Source organism: Tamandua tetradactyla, chromosome 5 (genome assembly GCF_023851605.1).
Source record: "Tamandua tetradactyla isolate mTamTet1 chromosome 5, mTamTet1.pri, whole genome shotgun sequence".
In the NCBI taxonomy this organism is placed as follows: Eukaryota; Metazoa; Chordata; class Mammalia; order Pilosa; family Myrmecophagidae; genus Tamandua; species Tamandua tetradactyla.
The window spans coordinates 171,865,817-171,879,216 of record NC_135331.1 but is presented as its reverse complement, the minus strand read 5'-3'; the positions used below and the strand labels follow the sequence as shown (position 1 = coordinate 171,879,216).

The 13,400-nt window shown below is 35.3% G+C and overlaps 1 pseudogene; it reads right to left on the bottom strand.

Annotated features, from left to right (window-relative positions):
* Window positions 1-6,217: 6,217 nt before the first annotated feature.
* On the bottom strand, window positions 6,218-7,315 carry LOC143683389 (small ubiquitin-related modifier 2 pseudogene; annotated as a pseudogene).
* Window positions 7,316-13,400: the final 6,085 nt, after the last annotated feature.

The window sequence follows — 13,400 nt, the reverse complement described above, 5'->3', positions numbered from 1 at the left end:
GCAATTGTTACTATTGATGAAAGGATGTTAAGATATTACTGTTAACTATAATCTGTATCTTGCAATAGATACTTTTCCCCCATATATCAATCTATTATTAATTCCTTGTACAATTGTCATACATTTGTGCTAGTTATGAAATAACTTATTTTTATTTGTGGTGTTAACATTAAATAATGTCTACCTTAAGGTTCACTGTGTCAAATACTGTCATATTCAAACCTCTAGCTTTCTTTCTAGTGGCATACATGATTCTAAACAACCCCATTCAAAACCAAATTAATCTAAAGTTAGTACTATTACTATAATACCAGTAATAAGCTACCCTTACCTCTATCCATTTCCCAATATTTAAGTTCGACCTCTTTAAAAATTCTGTACATAATAGGCAACCACTCCCCATATTCTAGCTTCAGTCAATCTCTTTGTAGCCTATATTTTATGTTTTGTGAGTATAAGTTTACACAGCCAGGTTAGTCCATATTAGTAAAATCATACAATATTTGTCCTTTTATGTTGATTTATTTCATTCAGCAGTATGTCTTCAAGATTCATCCATGTTGTTGAGTGCTTCAATACTTCATTTATTGCTACTGCTGAGTAATATCCCATTGTATGCATGTACCACATTTTATTTATCCATTCACCAACTGATGGGCACAGGTTGTTTCATCTTTTGGCAATTGTGAAAATGTTAGCTGTGAACATTGATGTGCAAAAGTCTGTTCATGTTCCTGATGTCAGATCTTTTGGGTATATACCGCGTTGTGGAATTGCTGGGCCATAGGGCAGGTCAATATTTATTTTTCTGAGGGACTGCCAAGCTTTTTCCACAAAGGCTTTGCCATTTTTCACTTCCAGCAGCAGTGAATAAGTGTTCCAATTTCCCCCACAGCCTCTCCGATACTTTTAGCTTCCTGTTTGTTAAATAGTGCTCATTTTCATAGGTGTGAGAGGATATTTCATTGTGGTTTTGACTTGCATTTCCCTAATAACTAATGGAAATGAACATCTTTTCATGTGCTTTTTAGCCATTTGTATTTCCTTTTGTGAAAAATGTATATTCATGTCTTTTGCCCATTTTATAATTGAGTTGTTTGTCTTTTTATTGTTGAGGTATAGGATTTCTTCATAAATGCTGCATATCAAACCTTTAATATATACAGTTACCAAATATTTTCTCCCATTGGGTTGGTTACCTTTTCACCCTTTTGACAAAGTCTTTTGAAGAGCAGAATTAGTCATTCTTGAGGAATTTCCATTAATCTATTTGTTGTTATTGTTGTGTATGTTTTGGGTGTAAGACCCCCCTATCTCTAGGTCCTGAAGATGTTTCCTTGTATTTTCTTTTGGGAGTTTTATAGTACTGGCTCTTATATTTTGGTCTTTGATCCACTTTGAGTTAATTTTTGTATACAGCATGAGGTAGGGGTACTCTTTCATTCCTTTGGATATAGATACCTAATTTTCCCATTTATTGAAGAGACCATTCTCTCCCAGTTCGGTGGATTTTGGCATCTTGTCAAAAATCAATTGGCCAGGGCGGGTCACGGTGGCTCAGCAGGCCGAGTTTCACCTGCCATGTCAGAGACCTGGGTTCAATTTCCGGCGCCTGAGGTTTTACTTCCGAACCTTCGATTTGATTCTACTGATCAATATTTCTATCTTTATGCAAATACCATGTTGTTTTTGACCACTGTGGTTTTATAAAAAGTTTTAAAATCAGGAATTGTGAGTCCTTCTGCTTCTTCCTCCTTTTTCAGGATGTTTTTGACTATTCAAGATCTCTTTTCCTTTCAAATAAATTTGATAATTAGCTTCCAACTCTGCAAAGTAGGTTGCTGGAATTTTTATTTGTGTTGCAAAGAATCTGAATATCACTTTTGGTAGAACGGAAATCTTAACAACATTTAACCTTCCTGTCCATGAACAGAGAATACCTTTCCACCTATTTGGGTCTTCTTTGATTAACTTCAGCAGTGTTGTGTAGTTTTCTGTATATAAGTCATTACCATCCTTGGTTAAGTTCATTTCTAGATATTGTATTCTTTTAATTGCTATTGTGATTGGAATTTTTTCTTAATTAACTTCTCAGATGGCTCATCACTAATGCATAGAAACACTACTGACTTTTGCATGTTTATCTTGTATCCTGCCACATTGCTTAATTTGTTAATTAGCTCAAGTAGCTTTGTTGTAGTTTTATAAAAGTCATAACATTTACAAACAATGAGAGTTTTATTTTTTACTCTCCCGTTCGATGACTTTTTTCATGCCTAATTGCTCAGCTAGAACTTCTAGCACAATCTTGAATAACAGTAGTGAGAGTGGGCATCCTCATCTCATTCCTGATCTTCAAGGGAAGACTTTCAGTCTCTTACTGTTGAGTACAATATTAGCAGTGGATTTTTCATATATGTCTTTCATCATACTGAGGAAATTTCCCTCAATTCCTGCATTTTCAAGTGCTTTTATCAAGAAATTATGTTGAATTTTGTTGAATGACTTTTCTGCATCTTTCATGTAATTTTCCTCTTTCATTTGTTAAGGTGGTATATTACATTAATTTTTATTTTCTTGTGTTGAACCACCCTTGTATACCTGGACTCAAACTTCCTTGGTTGTGTGTAATTCTTTTAATATGCTGCTAGACTTGATTTGCAAGTTGAGAATTTTTGCATCTGTATTCATTAGGAAGTATGGTCTGTATTTTTACTTTTCTTGTAGTATCTTTATCAGTATTTGTTATTAGAGTGATGTTAGCTTCCTAGAATGAGTTAGGTAGTGTTCCCTTTTCTTCAATTTCTTTTTGGAAAAGTTTGAACAGAAATAGTATTAATTTTTCTCAGTATATTTGGTATAATTATACCTGTGAAGCCATCTGGTACTCCCCACTTTGGTAGGAAAGTTTTTGATGACTGATTCAATCTCTTCACTTGTGATTGGTTTGTTGAATTCTTCTATTTCTTCTTGAGTCAGTATTGTTTGTATATATTTTTCTAAGAAATTGTTCATTTCATCTAAGTTGTCTAGTTTGTTAGCATATAGTTCATAGCATCCCCTTATGATCTTTTTTTTTTATTTCTTCTGTGTCTGCGGTAATGACCAGCCCCTTTCTCATTTCTGATTTTATTTATTTGCATCTTCTCTCTTTTTTACTTTGTCAATCTAGCTAAGGGGTTATTGATCTTATTTGTCTTCTCAAAGAATAAACTTTTCATTTTATTGATTCTATTGTTTTGTTTTGTTTTCTATTTCATTTCTTTCTGCTTTAATCTTTGTTATTTCTTTTCTTCTGCTTGCTTTGGAATTAGTTTGTTGCTCTTTCTCTAGTTTCTTTGGTGGTTCAGGTAGGTCTTTGGTTTTAGCTTTTTCTTCCTTTTTAATGTAGGCATTTAGGGCTATGAATTTCCATCTCAGCACTGCCGTAGCAGTATCCCATAAGTTTTAATATGTATTATTCTTATTTTCATTTGTCTCAGGGCCTTTACTGATTTCTCTTGCAATTTTTCCTTTGACCTACTGATTGTTCAAGAGTGTTTTGTTTCACCTCCATATATTTCTGAAAGTTCTGATTCTCTTGTGGTGATTGACTCCCAAATTCATTGCTTTATGATCAGAAAAAAATGTTTCGAATAATTTCAATCTTTTAAATTTATTAAAGACCTGTTTTGTGCCCCAGCATATGGTGTATGTTGGAAAATGTTCCATAAACACTTCAGAAGAATGCATATTCTGATGTTTTAGGGGGTGTATCTATTTATATATGTCTGTTAGGTCTAATTCATTTATCAGATTATTTGCATTCTCTATTTCTTTACTGATCCTCTGTCTAGATGTACCAGCTATTGAAGAGAGTGGTATGTTGAAGTCTCCACTATTAGTGTAGAAAAGTCTATTACTCCCTTCAGTTTAGCCAGTTTTTGCCTCATGTACTTTGGAGCCCTCTGATTAGGTGCATAAATATTTTTATTGTCATTTCTTTTTAGCTAATTGCCCCTTTTATTAATATATAGTGTCCTTAATCTTTAAAAAAATTTTTGCATTTAAAATCTCTTGGATCTGATACAAGCATAACTACTCCAACTCTTTTTTTTTGTTTCAATTGCATGGACTATCTTTTTCCATCTATTCACTTTCAACTTATTTGTATTTTGGGATCTAAAATGAGTTTCTTATAAATGGTATATGGATGGATCATATTATTTTTATCCATTCAGTCAATCTGTGTCTTTTAACTGAGGAGTTTAATCCATCAACATTCAATGTTATTACATTAAAAGTGATCCTTACTTCAACCATTTTATCCCTTGGCTTTTATATGTCAGAGATAATAACTTAAATATCCTTTAAGTTACCCTTACTGATAATCATCATTCCTATACTCTGCCTCAGGTCTCTCTTTCCTGTCTTTTTCTTCTTTCAGCCAGCAAAACTCTCTTTAGTATTTCTTACAAGGCAGGTCTCTTGTTCACAGATACTCTCAGCATTTGTCTACCCATGAAGATTTTAAACTCTCCCTCACTTTTGAAGGACATCTTTGCTGGATAAAAGATTCTTGGCTGGCAATTTTTCTCTTTCAGAATCTTAAATATATTGTACCATTGCTTTCTTGCATCCATGGTGCCTGATGAGTAGTCAGCAGTCAGTCTTACATGGCTTTGCTTGTACATGGTGATTTTTTTTTTCTCTTACTGCTTTCAGGATTCTCTCCTTCTCTTCAGCATTTGACAGTCTGATTGATTAGTATGCGTCTTGGAGTTGGTTTATTTGGATTTATTCTATTTGGAGATTGTTGGGTTTCTTTTGATTTACATAGTTATGTCTTTTATAAGGGTTAGGAATGTTTCTGAAATTATCTCCTCAAATTATCTTCCTGTTCATTTACCCTTTTTTTCCTCCTTTGACAACACTGATGATTCTGATATTTGTGTGCTTTTTGCTGTCAATCATTTCTCTGAGATCTAATTAAAATTTTTCCACTCTTTTTTCTCCATTTTTTTTTCCTGCATTCAAATTTGTTTGATCTGTCCTCTAATTTGCCTATTCTTTCTTTTGTCTCTTCAAATCTGTTCATGTGTCTTAGTATATTTTTAATTTGATCTACAGTATCTGTTATTTTTCTATTTATTCTTTCAAATTCTTCTTTATGCTCTTCTTGATATCCTTTATCTTTTTGACCATCTCATTGAATTTATTTAGGAAATTTGTTTGAACAACTTCACTGAATTGTTCCAAATTCTGACTGTCCTCTGATTTTCTACTTTGATCATTTGACTTGGCCATATTTTCTTCTTTCTTCATGTGTCTTGTGATTTTTTTTTTTTTTTTTTGGTGCTTATTTGACATCTGATTATCTTGATAAGCTTATATTGAAGGTTGGTTTTACTTGCTTAAGGTTTTGTTGTTGCTTGAATTTGTGATGAAGGTCTCCATTGGAACTTGCATTTTTAGTAATTCCCAGCCAAACCAGGACCAGGGTCTCACACAAGGGGTCAGCCCCTTTCAGAATGCTGTTAGAAGGTGGAAAGAAATGATGCTTGTCAGATTGCACTTTCCCTGCAGCTGGCACTCTTGGGCCACCTATTGCCCACAATTCTGCCTTTCCTCTACTGCAGTGGCCCATTGGTCTGGATCTAGATCAGGTTAGAGTCCAGTAACAGACTGTTGGTTGCAGAAGGTTACCCAGTCCAGTCATCTCTTAGCTCAAGGCTAATCAGTTTTCCATGTCTTCTTTTTTTTTTTTTAAACAAGAATTTTATTTAAACAACAAAGACACTTGACTTGAAGGGAAAACTATCTAGGATTCATTTCTTTTGGAGTAATTTATCCCTACTTAAAGACAGATTGCCCTACATGTAACAGCTACGTACAAAAAAGTTATAAAATTGTCCTTGGTTTTACAATGATAAATGAAAAACATTAAAATTCTCCAATCGAACAAGATATGCAAGGATTTTTTTATGTTGTTGGTTTTTGTTAAACAGTGAGAGCAAAATAACTTACTGAAATATAAAGATAAGAGTTGAATGAGCATGTCACTAATGGAGAAAGGGGGCATTTTCACAGAACCAGTATTTTTCCCCATCCCATCTCCATTTGATGTCGATTAAAACATACCATTGGCCATTTAGTTAAAAAAAAAAAAAGCAATATGCTTGTGCACATACACCAGTTACTTTATGTACAATAAAGGAACAGGGAAGGGTAAAATGAAAGAATAGAGAAAACTATACTGTACTAGTCGGGATGTGGTGGAACCAAATTGCGGTTTTTCTAATTGAGAATGTATTCTTGGTCTGTAGGAACAGAGTTCTGGAGTAAAGTAGCAGGCTCCCTTTTTAATAGACACCTCCTGTCTGCTGCTGGAACACATCAATGGTATCTTCATCCTCCATTTCCAACTGTGCAGGTGTGTCTGTTTCATTGATTGGCTGCCCATCAAATCGGAATCTGATCTGCCTCATTGACAAACCCTGTCGTTCACAATAGGCTTTCATTAGTTTACTAAGTGGTGTATGCCTCTTAATCTTAAACTGCACCACAGAACCATCCTGCCCCGCCACCTTCAAATTAATATGATCATTGTTCTCAGTCTTGATTCCTTCCTTGGGCTTTTCATCTGCATAGCGAAAGCCGGAGTCTCCTCAGCTACCACTTCACAAAAGAGGTACCAGGTCCACACCGAAAGAGCACACAAGCAGCACCAGCTTCCCTGTGTTCTTGATCAGAGACACTCCTTGTCTCTCCCAGATCTGGACACACTGAAGCCACTAGCTCTAGTTGTGGGGCATGGGCACTATTCACCACAGTAAAGACAATTTGCTGGTACAATGGGTCTGGTGGTCCTGAGATTGCTGTGGGGAATGATTTCAGGCTGCAGGACTGAGAAGTTAACTTCACCAGCTAGCACCCTGACCAGGTGTATGCTGCATTTCACTGACTGGCAAGACCCAGGCCTTATGGTTGGGGAAAGGATGCCTGAAGTTGCAATTCAGCTTCCTTCCACATCCTGCCTCTCCACTCACATAGGCAGCCAAGTTGTGAGCATTCTGGTCCCCAATCCACAGAGGATACAGGCTGTGGGATCCAGAGACTCTTCCTCACCATCCATCAGATCAGCACTGCTCTGTAGACCCCTCTCTTTCCAAGGGGAGGGCTTCCCATCTTCCCACAATTCTGAGTGCCCACAGCTGCCAGGCTTGGGTGGTGAGGTAGCACTGGGCAATGCAGGATAGTATCTATATGTGGATATAATGATTCTGCTGACTCCCAGTCTCTGCTGTAAAAGACTGTAGGCTACAGGTCTGAACATCAACTCTCCCAGCTAAAAGCCAAAGTAGGAGTATGTCTTTGTTGGCTGCCTTTTCCAGCCTGTGCACACTTGCCCCAATTTCTAAGTCATGGTTTCTCCACTTTTTCATTAGGTTCTTCCTTATATATTGCAGTGGTCATTCTCTGATAACTGGAGCACTGGACCCACTGCTTTGGAGAGTTTCTGCCTATTCTTTAGTTGTTTTATGGTAGAGGAGTGAATTTTGCCTATCCTCATTCTGCCATCTTCCTGGAAGCTCAAGGCTATGTTCTCATGAAATCGTTAGGAAGGTTAATTTTGAAAATGTGTAATGAAGCCCCTACAAGAAGATCTACATATTCCATGAGATAGAGAAGAGGGTAAAATGGTCTTGTGTTCATTAAAATACATTGAAGTTTACTAAAAATAGGCTGCCTATAAACTGTTCAGAAGTGAAGTTATGGTTTAGGGAAGGAACCCTAAGATACAGACATGATTAGCTTCTCTTCTCATTTGTTGTAATATTTTGAACAAGTCTTTAAACATCTCCAAACTTCAGATTCCTCATCTATTCATAGAATGTTTTGGATAAAATTATATCCAATGCCCTACTAGCAAGAACAGCTTATGTTTCTGCTCAAAAATGGGTTGTGTACTGATTAGGTATTTTCCACTCATTGGCCCATAGTTTTGGTCTATTATAACAAAGGATAATTAAACTAAATTTTACATACTTTAATTATTATATTCTTATCCTTTAATGACTTTACACAATTTTACATATTAAAAAATTAGCAAATATTATTATTGCTTTCTGTTTACAAATGTGTGTCTGATATGTAGTTTGCATAGTTATAGTCAGTATGTATCTCTTATATTTTATATGTTGCCATTTACTTTAAACATTATTTCATAAACCCATTTTCAGATGTAATGAGGAAACTGGATGGTATATATAGAAATGATCCTAAAGTACATGTAATTCAGAATTTAGATATTTGTTTCCATTTGGACATGAGCCTTTCAAAGTAAGGGATTATTTTGTTATTCATCTTTTCATCTCTGATATCTAGCAGGGAGCTGATGTTGATACAGTAAAAATGATTCGCTAATTATAGTTAACATTAAGTCAGCTCTTAAATCCGATATTGAACTAATTATCTGGTATGTGTCATTTAAGTTAGTAATCACAATGAACTTTTTAGAAAATTACTATTATTATCTAATTTTTTAAATGAGGAAAAGAGGGCCCAGAGAATTTAAGTAACTTCCTCAGTTTACCCAGTTTGTAAAAGATGGCACTGGTTTTTGTAATCCAAACAGTCAGTTCTTAACAACTTCGCTCTATTTTGGTTCACATCTTTAAAAAAGAATACCTATATATTAATGATATTTCATCCTGTTGATATTCCATAACTTTGTAGCTATTCCTACATGAATGGATATTTAGATTGCTTTTAAATTGTAAGCATTATATTTAATGTTGCTATTAATAACATAAATTTGACTTTATTTACTATAGATTATTTCTCATTTACAAAGAACTCAAAATAAAATAGTACTTTAAAAACTATTGACTCCTGTTTAATATTTCCATTTCTTGTCTTTTTTTAGGCACCATCTCTGGAACTGGATTTCAAAATTTACCCCAGTGCTTCAAGATTATATTTATTAATGTGTAAATTTAATAGATTAGAGTAAATGCATGTTCATTGATCCCTGTTGTTATAATGTGGTAAGCTTCCCAGGATTCAAAGACTAAATACAGTTAAGATGTCAATTCTACCCAAAGTCGTTTATAGAGTCAATGCAATACCAATTAAAATCCCAACAATGGACTTTGCAGAAACAGAAAAAAAACAATAAACAAATTTATTTGGAAGGGCAGCTAAAAATCTCTAGAGAAGGAGGAATGAAGTGGGAGATATCTCACACTGCTTGACTTTAAAACATATTACAGAGCTACATTGGTCAAAACAGCCTGGTAATAGCATAAATATAGATATAATGATCAATGGAATAAAATTTAGTGTTCAGAAATGGACCCTCTCATTTACAGACAATTGAACTTTGATAAGGTGGTCAAATTGACTCAAGAGGGACAGAGCAGCCTCTTCAAATGGTGCTTAAAGAACTGGCTAACCATATCCAAAAGAATGAAAGAGGACCTTATCTCACATCTCATAGACAAATTAGCCCATAATGTATCAAAGATCTAAACATTAGAGCTAAAACCATAAAACTTTTAGAAGAAAATCTAGGGAAATATATTAAAGACCTTGGAATAGAAGGAAGTTTCCTAGACCTTATACCCAAAGGGCAAAGAATGAAAGAAATAGATAAATGTGATCTTCTTGAAACTGAACACTTTTGCACATGAAGTAGATTTTAAATAGGGAGAAAACAAGGTCTGATTTGTTTTAAATTACATTCTTCTTCTCAGTAAGGAATATATTATAGAGGATCAAGAATGGAAAGAGAAAACAGAAGGTTATTGCTAGAATCTAGGTGGGAGAAAATGGTACTAGAATTAAGGTCATTATAATAGAGTTAAGAGGAAGTAGTCACATTTAGAATGTGATTTGTAATTAGAGTACACAGTGCTGGATTGCAGGTAGTGTGGGAGGGGCCAATAGAAGTCATAGACAATGCTTGATATTTTGTTTAAGCAACTGATTGGATCATGGTGTTGCTTAGGTTATAAATAAGGAATTCCATTATGATCATGTTGAGTTTGAAAAATCTATATAAAGGTCGAGGAAGAACTTGTATACACAAGTCAGAAGAAGCAGAGTTGGAGATGTAGATTTGAGTGTCAACAACAGGTGGAGGTTAATTAGGGTCATGGGATTGAAGTAGGTCAATTAGAGATCAGATAGAAAAGTGGAGGGCACCCAAGATAGAGACATGAGCATGTCTAAAAGTTAGAGTTCACAGTGAAAGCCAGCAAAAAAGTCTAAATAATTTCTATAAGGGTTAAAAAACAGAAACAAGCCAAAAAATCACAAAAAAAATGATGAATGAGTTTCATCATGTATCACGAAAGTGATGAATGGGTCTCAGGAAGAGAAGCATATCTAACTTGACCTCTGAATCATTTGTTAATGGTATCCATTGTCCCCTCAAAATTCCTTTCTTCTTGGTTTCTGTGATTTTCTACTTTTCTGACTCCCCTGGCCATTTCTTAGTCATCTCCTTTATTTGTCTCTCTACCTGTTCCTGCACCTAAAATGTTGGAGTGGTCCAGGATTCTGTCTTGAGATATTTTTCTTCTAACTCCATGCATTTTCTCTGAGAAATTTCTTCTTCTTCTATGACTTAAAATGGAACTTGAAGTGGATGACCTGTAGATCAAATTCTTTCCAGGGTCAGAGGAGGCTAAATAATAAGCTAGTGGCCATCAGGAGGCTTGAGTTCTACTCCTATTTCCATGGGTTACTATTTGTGTGTTATAGGGTATGTCAGTTGAGCCTGCCAGGCCCCAGTTTGCAGATGTGTGAAAAGAGGTGGATGAGATAAATGGTTGCCTGTGGTTCCTGCCAGTTCTATTCAGGCCTTTTGAAGGACAAAATAGAGAAAAGGACTTGTGCGAATACAATAATGTAATTTTATTTTCTCTGTGTTTCCTCCTGCTGGTGACCTATTTCAGTGTGTGCCTATTTTCTTCCTGTGCAATTCACATATTTTTCTCATAAACTTAATCCTCCTGGAAAAAAATCTCTGTTAGCAAGCTTTAATTTAACATACAACAACTGTGTGCTTAATGAATTTAATTATACAAGAGGTTTTGCAGATAATACTCCACTAAACCTTTTGTACTTGGACGGAAATTATTAAGAGAAAAAAATCCATTGGAAATGCTGAATGCACTTGATGACTGACTGAAATGAAACTGTGGCCAACAATAACCACTTGTAATTCTAAAAACTCCCCATCACCTAAAGAGAAAAGATAAATTGTGGACAAACGTACATTTATTGGACAAAGGCAGAGACCTCCATTTTCAGGGAAAAAAAAGATAATTTTTCTGTTTCACAAAAAGTTTACGATGATATGGATTGAATTTTCTAGCTAGAAATAATTGGTTTTTGCTTTTAATTTTTATTTGTTTATTTTTTTTAATTATCAGCACTAATTTCTAATTTGTTATGCCAGAAGAGAGTCCCCTTTCAAAATGTACAGGGTAGGTTTTGCATGTTAAGGATTCTGTTAAAGACACTGAAAGGGCTTTTAGATTTTCAAAAAGAAAACTGTAGGCATGCATCTTATCACTGTAAGTCAAAGGTATGTCACCAGCCCAAAAATCAAATGGGGATATAGAATGGCTATGGCTAATTATTTCCACCTTCTGATTCATGCATCTCAAGTGGACTTGCTCCAAATGGCCATTAAGGAATCTTCAGTACATTATGCAAATCCTTTTCACTGTTCCCAGAATAATCAGGCTGGTCCCGCTATAGTCTGCAGCAGTGGCTTCAGAGAGTCTGATTTTCCACACTAGCTGTGAGAGTCCTCTGAGACACCTGGACCAGGCTCCTCTAAGGTTCAAGACTGAAATGTGAAAGCAAAAGAGTAATTATTGCATGGATGACAAACTCAAGACACTTATAACCTTTTTGCCTCAACATTCTGTAAGGGTTGATGTAAATGCATTAATCATTCTGCCAGGAACTAGATTTATATTCTAGTTTGTATAAGCTCATCATGACAAGCCAGGCATTTTATGCTTCAAGACATCATACTTAATTAAGAATTTTTGAAAACTATTCTTTCCTTCTATGGAAGAAGAATCCAAACCATTTAAAATAATGTGGTCAAACTTCCTAAAGTTTACAATAATTTGTTTGGGAAAATTAAACAAAAAGAGTATTATAATTGCTTTTGTAGATTTTAGTTTTTTCAAAAATATTAAACCAAAGATGAATTAGAGTCACTCCCTCAATGAAAACTTCTGCTAGTTTCCCAAAACTTATGCTATTTTTTGTTATGCTATTTTATAGCAAATTTCAGTAGTTCTAATACAATTATAAAGCCTATTAATGAGCTATTCATATATTTGATTGTGAATGCATTAACAATTTCTTTTTTCTCAGATGCCTGAATAACAAGTCCAATGATAAGACACTTGAGAGAAGATATAGTTCATGACTAAACATAGGATTAAAAGGTATATGTATGTTTCATTGGAATTGTATCCCTCTCACAAATTCAAAATGTACATAGCCCTTATAAAACCTTTTCGTGCATTGTATTGTGTTTAAAGAGGTCAGTGTTACCTCTTATAGAAATGCTAAAAATTTTTAAAAGTTTAAGTAAATAAATGTCCAGAAGCAGATATAATCTACATATATAATCACTGCCTTCCTTTCACACATATATTAAATAATATATTTAAAAATAAGAGGTATATCTAACACCCCATCACATATTTGTTCATTTATTCTCTGGAATATATGAGTGGTCACATGTAAAATCTGAGCAGAACCTTGAGAAAATGTACATTAGTATTCATACGTATGAGATGGATGGATGGGAGGGAGATGGTTCACTGAACCCTGTGTGATATTAGATGGGACCTTACTTCTTTCCACCATGGCAAAGTGGGTGAGGGGTGGCGTAAAATTTTTAGGTGCTATTATGGTAGTCCTTGAGCCTAGAGTTGATGTTGTGTCTGGGAAACTTAGTCTTCCTGAGAAGATGAGTCTGGTATGGCCCATAGGCTTTGGTTTGGTCCACCATTCTTCATGTATTTAGACTGGAGAGCAGGCAAGGGTGATACCTGCGATTGGAATCATCCATGTACTGGGGCCATTAGTGCAGCCTGAATGTTCAGTATGTCCAGACCATCTGAGTCCAGCATGGCCAGTCTTCCTCAGCCAGGCAGAAAGACAGTTAGACCTCTAGCTGGATGAAGACTCCAGCACAGTCTAGGACTTGGCTCCTCTCTGAGCTTCCCCAACCACATCCTGGGCCTCTGTTGATATGGACCCCAGCAAAAAGTCTTTGCTACCCTTTCACTGCCTATTCCCATTCTGTCCATCCCATACATAGAGCTTTTTCCATAACGTGGGGCAAATTTTTGACTGCATCAGCTCTTGGCTTTATA